The sequence below is a fragment of the Sminthopsis crassicaudata genome, chromosome 2 (genome assembly GCF_048593235.1).
Source record: "Sminthopsis crassicaudata isolate SCR6 chromosome 2, ASM4859323v1, whole genome shotgun sequence".
NCBI classification, from domain to species: Eukaryota; Metazoa; Chordata; class Mammalia; order Dasyuromorphia; family Dasyuridae; genus Sminthopsis; species Sminthopsis crassicaudata.
This window is the reverse complement of record NC_133618.1, coordinates 641700278-641713217: the sequence shown is the minus strand read 5'-3', so window position 1 is coordinate 641713217 and position 12940 is coordinate 641700278.

Below are 12940 nucleotides of genomic sequence, written 5' to 3'. Positions count from 1 at the left end.
AGGTCAGGATTGCTACCCCTGCTTTTTTTTTTCTTCATCTAAAACACAGTATATTCTGCTCCAGCCCTTTACCTTCACTCTGTATGTATCACTATGCTTTTAATGTGTTTCTTGTAAACAACATATTGTAGGATTCTGGTTTTTAATCCAGTCTGCTATCTGCTTTGTTTTATGGGGGAGTTCATCCCATTCACATTCTCACTTAAAATAACTAATTCTGTATTTTCTGCCATCTTATTTACCCTAGGTTATGCTCTTCTCTTTCCTATCCCCCTTCTCTCCTCCCCAGTATTTTGCTTTTGATGACCACCTCCCTCAAACAGTCCTTCCCCTTTAGAAACCCTCCCCCTTTTTTACATCTTTCTCCTAATTCTTCTATTTTTCCTTATAGTAGATTTTCCCTTTCTTTCCCCCCTTTTCCTCCTATTTCCCTATAAGGTGAGACAAGTTTTTTTTTTTTTTTATGATACCAAATATGTATGATATTCTCTCTTAGAGCCAAATTAGATGAGAATAAGATTCATATAATGCCCATCCCCCTTCCTTCTTTCTCTCAATTATAATAAGTTTTCTTTGCCTCTTCGTGAGATGTAATTTCCCTTATTTTACTTCTTTTTTCTTCTTCTTCCAGTATGATTCGCTTTTTACCTCTATTTTTTCATATTATCATAATAAAATCAGATTATATCCACATTCTTTAAGTATACCCATAACAAAAATATAGTTCTCAAGTTTTTACCTTTTTATGCTTCTCTTGAATTCTGTGTTTGGAGATAATTTTTTTTTGCTCATTTCTGTTCTTTTCATTAGAAATAGGTGAAATGCACTTATTGAATGTCCATCTTCTTCCCTGAAAGATACTGCTTATTTTAGAAGGTTAGCTTATTCTTGGCTGTAATTCCAGTCCCTTTGCATTTCAGAAAATCAGATTCCAGGCTCTTCAATCCTTTAAGGTAGAAGATGCTAGGTCCTGGGTAATCCTAATTATGGCTCCTTGGTATTTAAATTGTTTCTTTCTGGCTGCTTGCAATATTTTTTCTTTCGAGTTCTGAAATTTAGCCATGATATTCCTTGGAGTTTTAATTTTGAGGTCTCTTTTAGGAGCTGATTCGTGGATTCTTTCTATGGCTATATTACCTTCTGATTCTAAAATATCAGGACAGTTTTCTTTTATGATCTCCTGTAAGATAATTTCTAGGTTATTTTTTGCATCATGGCTTTCAGGAAACTCAATAATCCTTAAATTGTCTCTCTTAGATTTATTTTCCAGGATAGTTGTTCTTCCTAGGAGATATTTCATATTATATTCTATTTTTTCTTTTTTCTTTATTTTTTGTTTTTGTTTTTGTTTGAATGATTCTTGAAGTCTTATTGAATCATTCACTTCCATTTGTCCAACTTTCTTCAGTCACCTTTTGCAATTGGTCAATTAATTTTTTTTTGTTCATTTCATTCTTCTTTCCATTCCTTCTTGAAATGATCTTATTTCATTCCCCCATTTTTCTTCTATTTTTTCTTCTCTCTTTTAAGATCCTTTATTCAATCTTCAAAGAAAGCCTAATGAAATAGGGACCAGCTCATGTCTCTCTTTGGAGCTTCTTCTGAGGTTGCTTTACTTTTAGAACCTCAGGATTTGAGATTTGTTTTCTCTCTCCATAAAAGCTGTTTATTGTTTTTTATTCATTTTTTTAAAGCTTGAGGTCTGTTCAATGCAAAGGAGCAACAGCTGTTTTAATTTGCACTGGGGCAGTTCTGCTGATTGACTTCAGGTGCTGAGCTACTTCCCTCTGTTCTCTAGGGGCTCAGTGGTTTACAATTTGCCTTTAGTAGCAAACCTACTAAGCTACCTGCTTGCAACCAGGACAGAGTCTAAGAGGCTCACAGAAGATTTCCAGATGTTTGGAACTGCCATGCTCTGATTCGCCGTCCCAGTTCCTTGTCCCATCTCCCTGTGCTGGGGTCTGGACTCCAAAGTCAGGATACCATCCATTGATGTTTTGGTCCTTTTGGAAAATAAAGGACAAATAACAGCAAACTTGGTTGATACATTAAGGATGTCTAGAGAATTCTAGTCTCTGGGACTAGGGAATGAGAAGGGGAAAAGGAAGACAAGAGAGACAAAGGAAGTTGGTGAAGACAGAAAATGACTTAGGACTGGAGAAGGCAGAGTGTAGGGCTACATCAAGGATTCAAGATTTCAGGAGATATGTAAATTTGAATGGGAAAAATATTACATCTTTATTTCAATATTATTGGTTTCCTTCATAATCCTATGTTTTTTATTTTGTATTTTAAAATTTGATTCTGAGGAGGGGTCCTTGACCCGCCAAAAGTTAAGAACTCCTGTGCTCTGTGTCATGCAAGATTTAGAGGCAGAGGTTTCTGTTTTGTCATCTGATAGTCTGGATACAAGGCCGAAAGGTTGCAACTTTTCAAACCCTGTTTTCTGGGTTCAAATTCAGCCTCAGACACTTATAACCTGGTGACTCTGGATAAATCACAAACCTGCTCTTTGCTTCAGTTCACATGGAGTGAGGGTTGGAGTCCATGGCCTCTAAGGTCCTTTCTCATCCCAAATCTGTGATCCTACGGAGATATTACGATTACAAGAAGTGATGGAGCAACCCAGTTTTGTACCACTGACAATAGGCCTGCCTGCCATCTTGTGACCACATGCAGATCAAGCTTTCTTGCTTAGATATTTTGAGCATCAATGATGTCGTCAATGTGTTGTGTGTGGGGGGGAGGGTTCTGCTGAGGCTGTAAAAGATTCCAATTCCACCTGGCCTTAGCTGCTGGGAACAATAGACTTCCTATGTTCATGGCCCACCCACCAGGGAGGAGCCCTGTCCCTTAACTGGTGACTGACACGCAACACTGTCAGACCTTCCTCCATCCCCAGACCCCGAGCTTGGTAAAACCAGCTGGAAATTGCCCTCCCTGGCCCAGCCTTCAAGAAGTGGGTCTTGCTGTGCCTTCCTGAGACATCACAGAAGAATAAAGAGATTACATGCACATAGGTTAGACCATCAAACACAAGTGAATGCACCATTTTACTTTGATTTGAGCAATGTATGCTTACACCCTAGCGCTGAGGGATATCACCCTAAAGCAGATCACCACCTATCTGTGACCACATGGGGGGAATGACTCGCCTAGGTCACAAAGGCCTTTTAAAACCCAAGCCTTTCTTCCTCCCAACCCAAGGCTACTACCATCCATCACCCCCCCTAATCCAAGACAGCCCAATCTGGCATGGGCTGCAGCAGTTCCCGGATGGTGAAAGCCTTGCAGGTGGGATCCTGCTCCCTCAATGAGGTGAGTCCTCATGCCCCGAGGTTACTATGGATCCAAGTTTATCCCACACAAGTCTCACTTTCTAGAATGAAGGAAATATATTTTTAGCTCCAGCTTTGCAAATCAAGACACACTGTCTCATCACAACTTATGCAAATGAGGAGGGGGAAAGAGAGGTGAGCCAGTTTCCAGGTACTGTGCAAATCCCGAGGTAACCTGGATTGTCTGGTGGATAGATTTCCTCCCCGTAGTTTTCTTTTTGCTGTAACTTGAAACCCAAGGAGGCCGTATCTGCCAAACAAGTCTTGGTCTTGGGTGCGGTCTCAGACACATTTCTGAGTTTATACCTGGCATGGCCCCTATGTAGGATGGGTAATGAGAGGACAGAGGCCAGCTCTTATCATGCTGTTGTTTCTGTATTGCCAACTTAGGCCATAATGACCGTGTTTCCCTTTTAACCTCATCCCAGAGATTGGCCAAAGGAGAAAACAGAAGCACTTGACAGGCCAGTTTAGTTCATTTCAATTCATTGTCAGTTTTTATGATACAATTGAATAAGGATGCATCCTAGACCAGGGAAACTGACTCAAATACTGCCTCTGAAACTTACTAGTTGGGTGACTTTGGGCAAGTTATTTCAAATTCCCACACCTCAGTTTCCCCTTTTGTAAAAAAAAAAAAAAATAGGAGCTTGCACAATATGGCCGTGAGTTCCTTTCCAACTCTAAATTTGTTATTCTAACAGCCTCCTAAAGGCCTAGGCACTGATCTGAACCCTTGGGATCTGGAGACAAAAATGTAAACCATTCTTGTCTTGCAAGATCTTATGCTCTGGGGAGGAGACACCATGTCACAAGAATGCTCTGGCTCACTGTCCCCGAGTCAGAATGGCTGCATTTGTCAGCGAGCTCAGAATCTTCCTACAAGGAAGGTACAAGATTGAAGTAAGGTGATTTGGGGAAGAAGGTATTAGAAACTGGTCATTGTTGAGTTGCCCAGTCCTGCCTGATTCTCTGTGACCCTATTTGGGGTTTTTTTTGACAGTGATACTGGAGTAGGTTTGCCATTTCCTTCTCCAATTCATTTTACCAATGAGGAAACAGGCAAACAGAGTAAAATGACTTGCCCAGGGTCATTCAGTTAACAAATGTCTGAAGTCACATTTGACTCCTCACTTTAGGAGCTGGCCCTCTATCCACTGTGCCCTCTAGAAAGTGGACAGATCAGAAAAGACCTCAAGTAAAAGGTAGTGTGTCAGCTGACCTTTGAAGGAAACTGGAAGGCAGAGGTGAAAAGGGAGGGTATTCCAGGCATTGGGAACAGCCAGTACAAAGTCATGGAGGCAGGAAATGTGATGAGGAACATGAAGGGCTTGCTTGGTTGGCTAGTAGCTCCAATAAGATTATCCATGCAGGGGGCAGCTAGATGCCACAGTAGATAGAGCACCAGCCCTGAAGTCAAGAGGACCTGAGTTCAAATCTGGCCTCAGACATTTAACATGTCTTGGCCGTGTGATCCTGGGTAAGTCACTTAACCCCAACTACCTCAGGGGGAAAAAAAGATTATCCATGCAGTGAATGGCCTTTGCAATCTTCAATGAGCTATGGAAATGTTGTTATTACTACAAAATGGATTGAAAACAAAACAAAACAAAAAATCAATGCCCCAACAAATAAATTGCCGTGATGTGGGTCAATTCGTACTTGTTTTCCTGCTTAAAGAAAATGAAGGCTTTTCCTAAGATATGTCACTCAAAATTCCATCCCTCCCAGCAACCAGACTTCAAGGGAGGGTGTATGGACAAGACCTAAAGTTTCAACTCAATTCCATCCCATGTTAACACATCATTTTTTCAGGGATACTTTTTGGGCGTCTATACTTTTTGTGAATCAAATACCTTGACTAAAAGACTATTATTCTGTACTTGGATAACTTCATTGAATCTGAGATCAAGTCAGTGTAGGCAGTCCCCTCACCATCCAAGATTGCGATCCCTTCAGGCATCTGTTCCCTGGGTCACCAAAAGATGAAAACTTCATCCCTTGGTGGACAGCCTTCTGGGGACAAGTCTTTCCCCAGACTGATCCTCCACAACCAAACACAGGCTGATCCTGGACTTCATCCTCCAAATCTTTCTCAACCAAGAATGTTTGATGAAGAACTAGAAGAGACCTCAGAGACCATCTGATCCAACCCTTTTATTTCATAGCTGAGGAACTAGGAGAGCAAAGAGGTGATATGACTTGTCTACTAAAGTCACCACAAGTAAGAAGGGAGAGAGTCATGGTTTGAATTCAGGTTCCCCCATCTCCAAATCTACTTTGGAGGGCCTGCCACCTCTCCAAGCTTACAAGGCCATAGCCATTTCCAATCCCTTTCAGCCAATAACAGGAAAAATGGCCCCATGAGACACAAAACAATCTCATGACCAGAACAGAGAGATAAAGGCCCGAGGCTATTCTCCCTGCTGAGGATTGCCTCCTCACTTAAACATAACCAAGGTGTATAAGTACTGCCTCGATTCCTTGCATTTTGTAGGTTCCCTAGCTTTGGCTGTAGAGCTAGTCAACAATCCATTTCTTCAGGATGTAGTTAGCAGCCCAGAAGCAGCCACCAAGAGTGTGCATTCACCACATTAGGGAGCAGATCTCCCAATCTACTTCATTGTGCCTTTCTGGAAAGTCTTCCTCAGCCTCTTCCTAGTACTATCAGACTTCTCCTCATTCTCAAATCTATATTGTCTGCCTCTGAAAGTATAATTGCCTCAAGGGCAGGAACTTTCATTTCTGCAGAGGCACTTCATAAATGTTTGGTGATTAATTCATTAAGCTTTAGTACAACCTAATTAAATAGGAATGATGAGAATTATCATTCCAGTTTTACAGATGAAGAAACTGTGGCTTAGTAGTGATGACTCTGTCTGTCCATGGTCACTAGTTATTTACAGGCAGAGAAGGGGTTGGAACCCACATTTTCCTGATTTCAGATCTAACACATTATCCTATATACTAAATTATCCTCTGAAAAAGTAAAGTAGGATGGCTCTTAGACGTCTGGATTTGCAATCTGGATTGCCAATCCAAATTTCTAATTTCCAGTCTTATACCTTTGTGTCAGAGACAGCATTTGGTCTTGTTTGACAGAGGGAAAATAGTCAAACTTCACTGGCCACTTTTGTAAGGTAGATTCTCAGCCTTGCTCCTTGAGTTTCACTGATTCAAACCTTTCCTTTCTTGGTGTGTGATTTCCAGGAAAGGGTTTCATCAGAATAAGCACTTGAATTTAAAAATACCCAGACTTGATTGCTAATTCCTTACTTACAGTCCATAGGAATTTGTTAGATCTCTATTCCCAAAACCCTATCACTTTAGTCATTTGCATAATTATTATTTAAGGTTTCCACTTTACGTTGAAAATGGAGTTTAGACAGCAGGAAAGGAAGATCCTGGGGTCAAAGATGCAGAACTGAGAGAGAGTTGGGGGTCTTTTAGTCTAATCCCCTTATATTTCTGACACTGATGCTCAGAGATGAATGACCTGTGTAAATGGTAGAACCAAAATTTGAATCTATATTCTTGCTGCAGTGAATGAATACTATATAGCCAAAGGACCTGGGTTCAAATCCCACTTCTGATGCTTACTATCTGACCTAGGACAAATCATTAGCCTTCTTGGGCCTCCCTAGAAAGAATGCTTGGGGCCATATGACCTGTGATATCCATTTTTTTCCCCTATTGTAAGATTTTATTTATTTATTTTTCATTTTTGATAGCTTTTTAATTTTTCTTTTTACTTTTACATTTCTTTTTTAAATATATTTTAATAGTTTTTATTTACCAGATATATGCATGGGCAATTTTACAACATTGACAATTGCCAAACCTTTTGTTCTAATTTTTCCCCTCCTTCTCCCCACCCCTTCCCCAAGATGGCAGGTTGACCAATACATGTTAAATGTTAGAGTATAAATTAAATATAATATATGTATACATGTCCAAACAGTTGTTTTGCTGTACAAAAAGAATCGGACTTTGAAATAGTGTACAATTAGTCTGTGAAGGAAATAAAAAATGCAGGCGGACAAAAATAGAGGGATTGGGAATTCTATGGAATGGTTCATAGTCATCTCCCAGAGTTCTTTCGCTGGGTGTAGCTGGTTCAGTTCATTACTGCTCTACTGGAACTGATTTGGTTCATCTCATTATGAAAAGGGCCACATTCATCAGAATTGGTCATCATATAGTATTGTTGCTGAAGTATCCAATGATTTCCTGGTCCTGCTCATTTCACTCAGCATCAGTTCATGTAAGTCTCTCCAGGCCTTTCTGAAATCATCCTGTTGGTCATTTCTTACAGAACAATAATATTCCATAATATTCATATGTCACAAGTTATTCAACCAATCTCCAATTGATGGGCATCCATGTGACCTGTGATATCTTATTCAGGTCTGGATCTATGATCTCATGTATTTGAATCCACCCTTGTTTCTGCTGAGTATTAAATGAAGAAAAAAAATAATAAAGATATATCTTTAGGTTTGTCAGGGATTGGAAGAGCAGATGCCCAGTGGAACCCTGGTTTGTTAAAAAACAAAACAAAACAAAACAAAATAAAAAACCAGACATTTGGAGAGAACTGAAGGAAGAAAAAAGGCCAATAATTGAAAGCTAAAAATCATTTTATTAGAGATAAGTAGAAGTGGGGCCAACTGACACATTTGCTTCATCTGAAATAGTTTCCCCCAAACATTTGGGCATATTTTATTTTTAGTTGCAAATTCATCAGTGATCCCTTTCAGTAAAGCCATCCATCTCTCCCATTTTTTAATTGGCTTCTGTCATCCAATTTTTACACCAAATTTATCATGAAGTTTTCAGAAGCAGTTCTGCCCTTAACAAATCTATTCGGGTTTCTGCTTTCTCCTCTATCCTGTTTCCAATTCACAAGAAAACAAGCCCCCAAATCACCAAAAATAAGATCTAAGGATAAGATATAATTTATATTTTTTAAATGAAAAGTAGGCTAATTAATGTTTTGTGTATTTTATTGGTTAAAAAAAACCCTAAACCTAACAGCTTCTAGTTTTATTCATCAATTTGATGACTTTTTGCTTCTCCTTTTGTTAATCCCTTCTTTGATTTTCATCATTTTTCATAATTTCATCTGATTTTCATAATTTCTGTTTTGGTATTGACAGGGTTTTTAACTTGGCCATTTCCTTTTTTTTTTTAAGTTACGTGTTCAATTCACTGATTTGTTCTCTCCCACTTCTATCCTCCAATTTGTAACTAAAATGCTTTTTTAAAAAGATCTTGAAAGAGAAGCCCACATATCTCTATATCTTTTAGGCAGAGCCATAGCTACAAGTTGTTTTTGCTTGGGTGTAAATTTAGGGAAGGTGGGAGGATTAGAGGGGAATTCAATTCAGACATGATGGAGAAAGTATGTCCCACTCCTACACCATTAGATTTCTATGCTGCAGCCAACTGGCTGTTGCCGCTAGTAGGCAACAGTTCACCGTACAAGGGTACAATCCATACCTTCTAAATTTTGTCAATCTAGGTTTTTAAAAAAGCCACAAACCCTCTAATTCAGTTGAATTATTGCTTTTTAGCAGTGATAGCTTGATGGACAAGCTAATCAGTGCTCAGAGTTAAATTAAGTGCAGACTCAAATTATAGGAAGTAATTATAATAATTTTCATCACTTACATGGTGCTTTGAGATTTATAAAGCACTTTATTTATATTATCTCTAATACAACCCTTTGAGGTAAATGCTATTCTTATCCCCATATTCCAGATGAATGAGCTGATGCTAAAAGTCTTACAAAGAGTCACCTAGCTGTCTGAAATAATTGAAGCAGGATTTGAACTCAGATCTGTGCTGATTCCAAATCTAAGGCTGATTCCAAATCTAAGGCTGATTCCAAATCTAAGGCTGATTCCATTAGGCTTCCTAGGGGACTTCATGAAATATTTAAAATCAGGAAGTGAAGGATGATGTCTGGAAGACAAAGAACAAAAGTAAATAAATGTGTATTATGTGGGCAATTCAGCAGGACTTTGACCAATCAGGAATGCACAGGAGAAAATATCTAAGTGCTAAGAGACTCAAAGTTCTTCTCTGAGGAAAGATTTGTCTATCCTCTCAGGGACTAGGTAGAAAAGGATCTACCGAACCCTTGGTAGATTTTGTTTGTTTGCTTTTCTCTGGGGTTGGTTCCTTAAAGATGGAGGAAGTCATCAGTTTCTAATCTAGAGTTTGGGGCTTTCTCACTATTTTCAGGTAACCTCCCTAGGTAACTCAGGAATTCAAGGCAAACAGTAAATGTCTTCCCCATCTCATACCAAGAGGGGCAGGAGTTGAGAATCACTAGATCCTGGGAATTAGTAAATTGAATGGAAAAGGCTAGTTTCATATATGAATTATATGGCTAGTCTATGTGAAGTAAGTAGATTCAATGTGGGAGCTGGACCTTTTGAGTCAATATACACACAGTCCAGCATTATGACTGGGTAGCTAGGTGGTATAATGGATGGAGCACTGGCCCTGGAGTCAGGAAAACCTGAGTTTAAATCTAGCCTCTGACACTTACTAGCCATGTGAACTCAGTTTCCTTATCCATAAAAATGAGCTAGAGAAGGAAATGGGAACTAATCCACTATCTCTGCCAAGAAAACCCCAAATGGGGTCACAAAGACTTGGATACTTCTGGAAAAAAATTGAATAATAACAATAAATTAAACTGCTATCCAGCACATTTAGAAACTAAAGATTAGGGGCAGCTAGGTGGTGCAGTGGATAGAGTACCAGCCCTGAAGTCAGGAAGATCTGAATTCAAATGTGATCTCAGACACTTAACACTTCAAGGCTGTGTGATCCTGGACAAGTCACTTAACCCCAATTGCCTCAACAAAAAAGAGAAAGAAAGAAAGAAAGAAAGAAAGAAAGAAAGAAAGAAAGAAAGAAAGAAAGAAAGAAAGAAAGAAAGAAAGAAAGAAAGAAAGAAAGAAAGAAAGAAAGAAAGAAAGAGAGGGAGGGAGGGAGGGAGGGAGGGAGGGAGGGAGGGAGGGAGGGAGGGAGGGAGGGAGGAAGGAAGGAAGGAAGAAAAGAGGGAAGGAAAGAAAGAAAAGAGGGAAGGAAAGAAGGAAGAGGGAAGGAATAGAGAAAGAAAGGAAGGAAGGAAGGAAGGAAGGAAGAAAGAAAGAAAGAAAAGAGGGAAGGAAAGAAAGAAAAGAGGGAAGGAAAGAAGGAAGAGGGAAGGAATAGAGAAAGAAAGAAAAGAGGGAAGGAAAGAAGGAAGAGGGAAGGAATAGAGAAAGAAAGAAAGGAAGGAAGGAAGGAAGGAAGAAAGAAAGAAAGAAAGAAAAGAGGGAAGGAAAGAAAGAAAAAAGGGAAGGAAAGAAGGAAGAGGGAAGGAATAGAGAAAGGAAGGAAGGAAGGAAGGAAGGAAGGAAGGAAGGAAGGAAGGAAGGAAGGAAGGAAGGAAGGAAGGAAGGAAGGAAGGAAGAAACTAAGGGCTAAGTTCTAAGAACTGTAGAGAACAGAGAGAATTGAACAGAAACTCCCTTATAAAATGATTTGCTCCAAGTCCAATAGATGAACTCACAGATATTAAAAGGGCAAGGAAAAGAGATGACAAGGAGTTAAGATTTGAAAAGAAGTTGTGACTGTGTTCTTTCCCATTTATGAGATGAGAAGTTTCATGCTCAAAATTGATATAACTAGAGGACAGCTAGTCACTAAATAACCAAGGATTGATCATCCTTTTGTGGCTCTTTAAAAGCTGAGATAAACTCTCTACAGAACTGGTCAAGAATAGAGACACAGTTAAATTAGGAGACAGCTCTGAAGAGTGTGACCCCTGGCAGCAGAGAAAAGAGCCAAGTATGGAAGACTCTAGCTCCTAAAGGGGTGTTACCTTTGACTCTTAGAGTGCTGGATTTCTTTTCCTTCTTTTATTGAGTATGATTTCTTGACAAGGCAGCTCCCCACTCAGTAAGAGATCTCCAAGATCAATGGGGTGCGGGCTGGCAGAAACCAACTTTGAGAAATGTCATTTCTATGAGTTAAAAAGAGACTGCCTGGCTATCAGAGATTGATCTTCAGAGGGGAAAAGGTCCAGGAAATACTGAGGAGCAAACTGCTTAGAATAAAGGCTGTGTCCAAGAGGAGAAGCATGAAAATGAAAATGTGTCAGCTGAGCTATATATCTCCCCTGTGTCTTTCTCTTGGTGTTTTTTATGTATGGACTCACTGAGTTCTTTGTAGTTGTAGAATAGTGAGTCTGGAATTTATGAGGGGATTGTTTTGTCCCTATTTTTTCATCTCGGTTAATGCTTTTTCTTTGAGTGAATTGGATCTACTGACTATTAAAGGTAAACGTACTCCTGACTGATCATTTTAGGAGTGTGGGCCCACATAGTGAACTCGAGGTAGTTATCCCCTTGAAGACAAAATCTATGAAAACAAATTAGGGTTGTTTTAGAGTGACGACTGCAGGATATGAGAGGACCACATCTCAATTCTGTTATTTATAGCTTGTGTGTCCTTTGATGAATAATTTCACCTCACTGAGACTCAATTTTCTCAGCTGTAAAATGTATGACAAGATGGCTCTAAATGTATGGGTCTGGGAACATTTGATCCCTGTCCACTTCCTGAGCCACCAGTCAGTCCTTGCTCTTTTAGGCTATAGAATTCTTTCTCACAGATAACAAATGTCTGACTCACTGTTGTTGACCAAGAAGGATACTTGAGTCATCTCAAGTTTGCTGATTCATCTGCTCCCAGCTCTGCTTAAGGGGGACTGGGACTGGATGGATATTTCTGAACCAATGATTGCAAATTGTGAGCATTTAAATATATGGAGAATGCAATGTCCCCATTAGGAAAAACCGCACAGATTGCTCATGCACAGATGGGCTACAGTACCAAAAACAAATTAGTAATTGTTTTATTGGCAGAGTCCTTGAATTAGCTTCTGATGATAGAAAGAACTGCTCTCTACACCAACCTCCTCTAGACTCACCATACCAATCAAGCCATGCTGAGTGGGAATCAACATGAATAGGATTGGAGATTTAGACATGGAAGTAGCTTCAGGGATCGTGTAGTTCAATCACTCTTATTTTACAGATGAGCAAACTGAGGCTCACTAATTTACCCAGAATCACATTGGGTACTAAGTGGCGGAGATGCGATGTGAAGCTAACAAGAAGTCAGAACAAAGGCCAGGGATGAATCCTTTGAAGGCAGCAGCCTGGGATGTTATTTCTAAAACTTTCTTTGAAGAATATACTTTAATCTGAGCCCCATTTATTGTTCTTTGAGGTTTGGTTCAGATGTCTCCTCCTCTGTGATTCATCGGCCCTCTCTCCAGTTGTTAATTCTATCTTCTCCATGGGCCTTGTCATGACCCTCTAGTAGAATGCAAGCCCCTTGGAAAGAGGGACTACTTTGCCTTTTGTCTTTGTATCTCTAGCATGGAGCCCAGGAGGTATATAATAAATATGAATTGGATTAAATTCACAAATGGTAGCCAGAATTACGAAGAAAGACAATTTCATAAAATAGGGGAGAGAAGGGAGAAGAGGGAAAGTCACAAAATTTGTGGCAGAGTTTAGGGCAATGTCTCA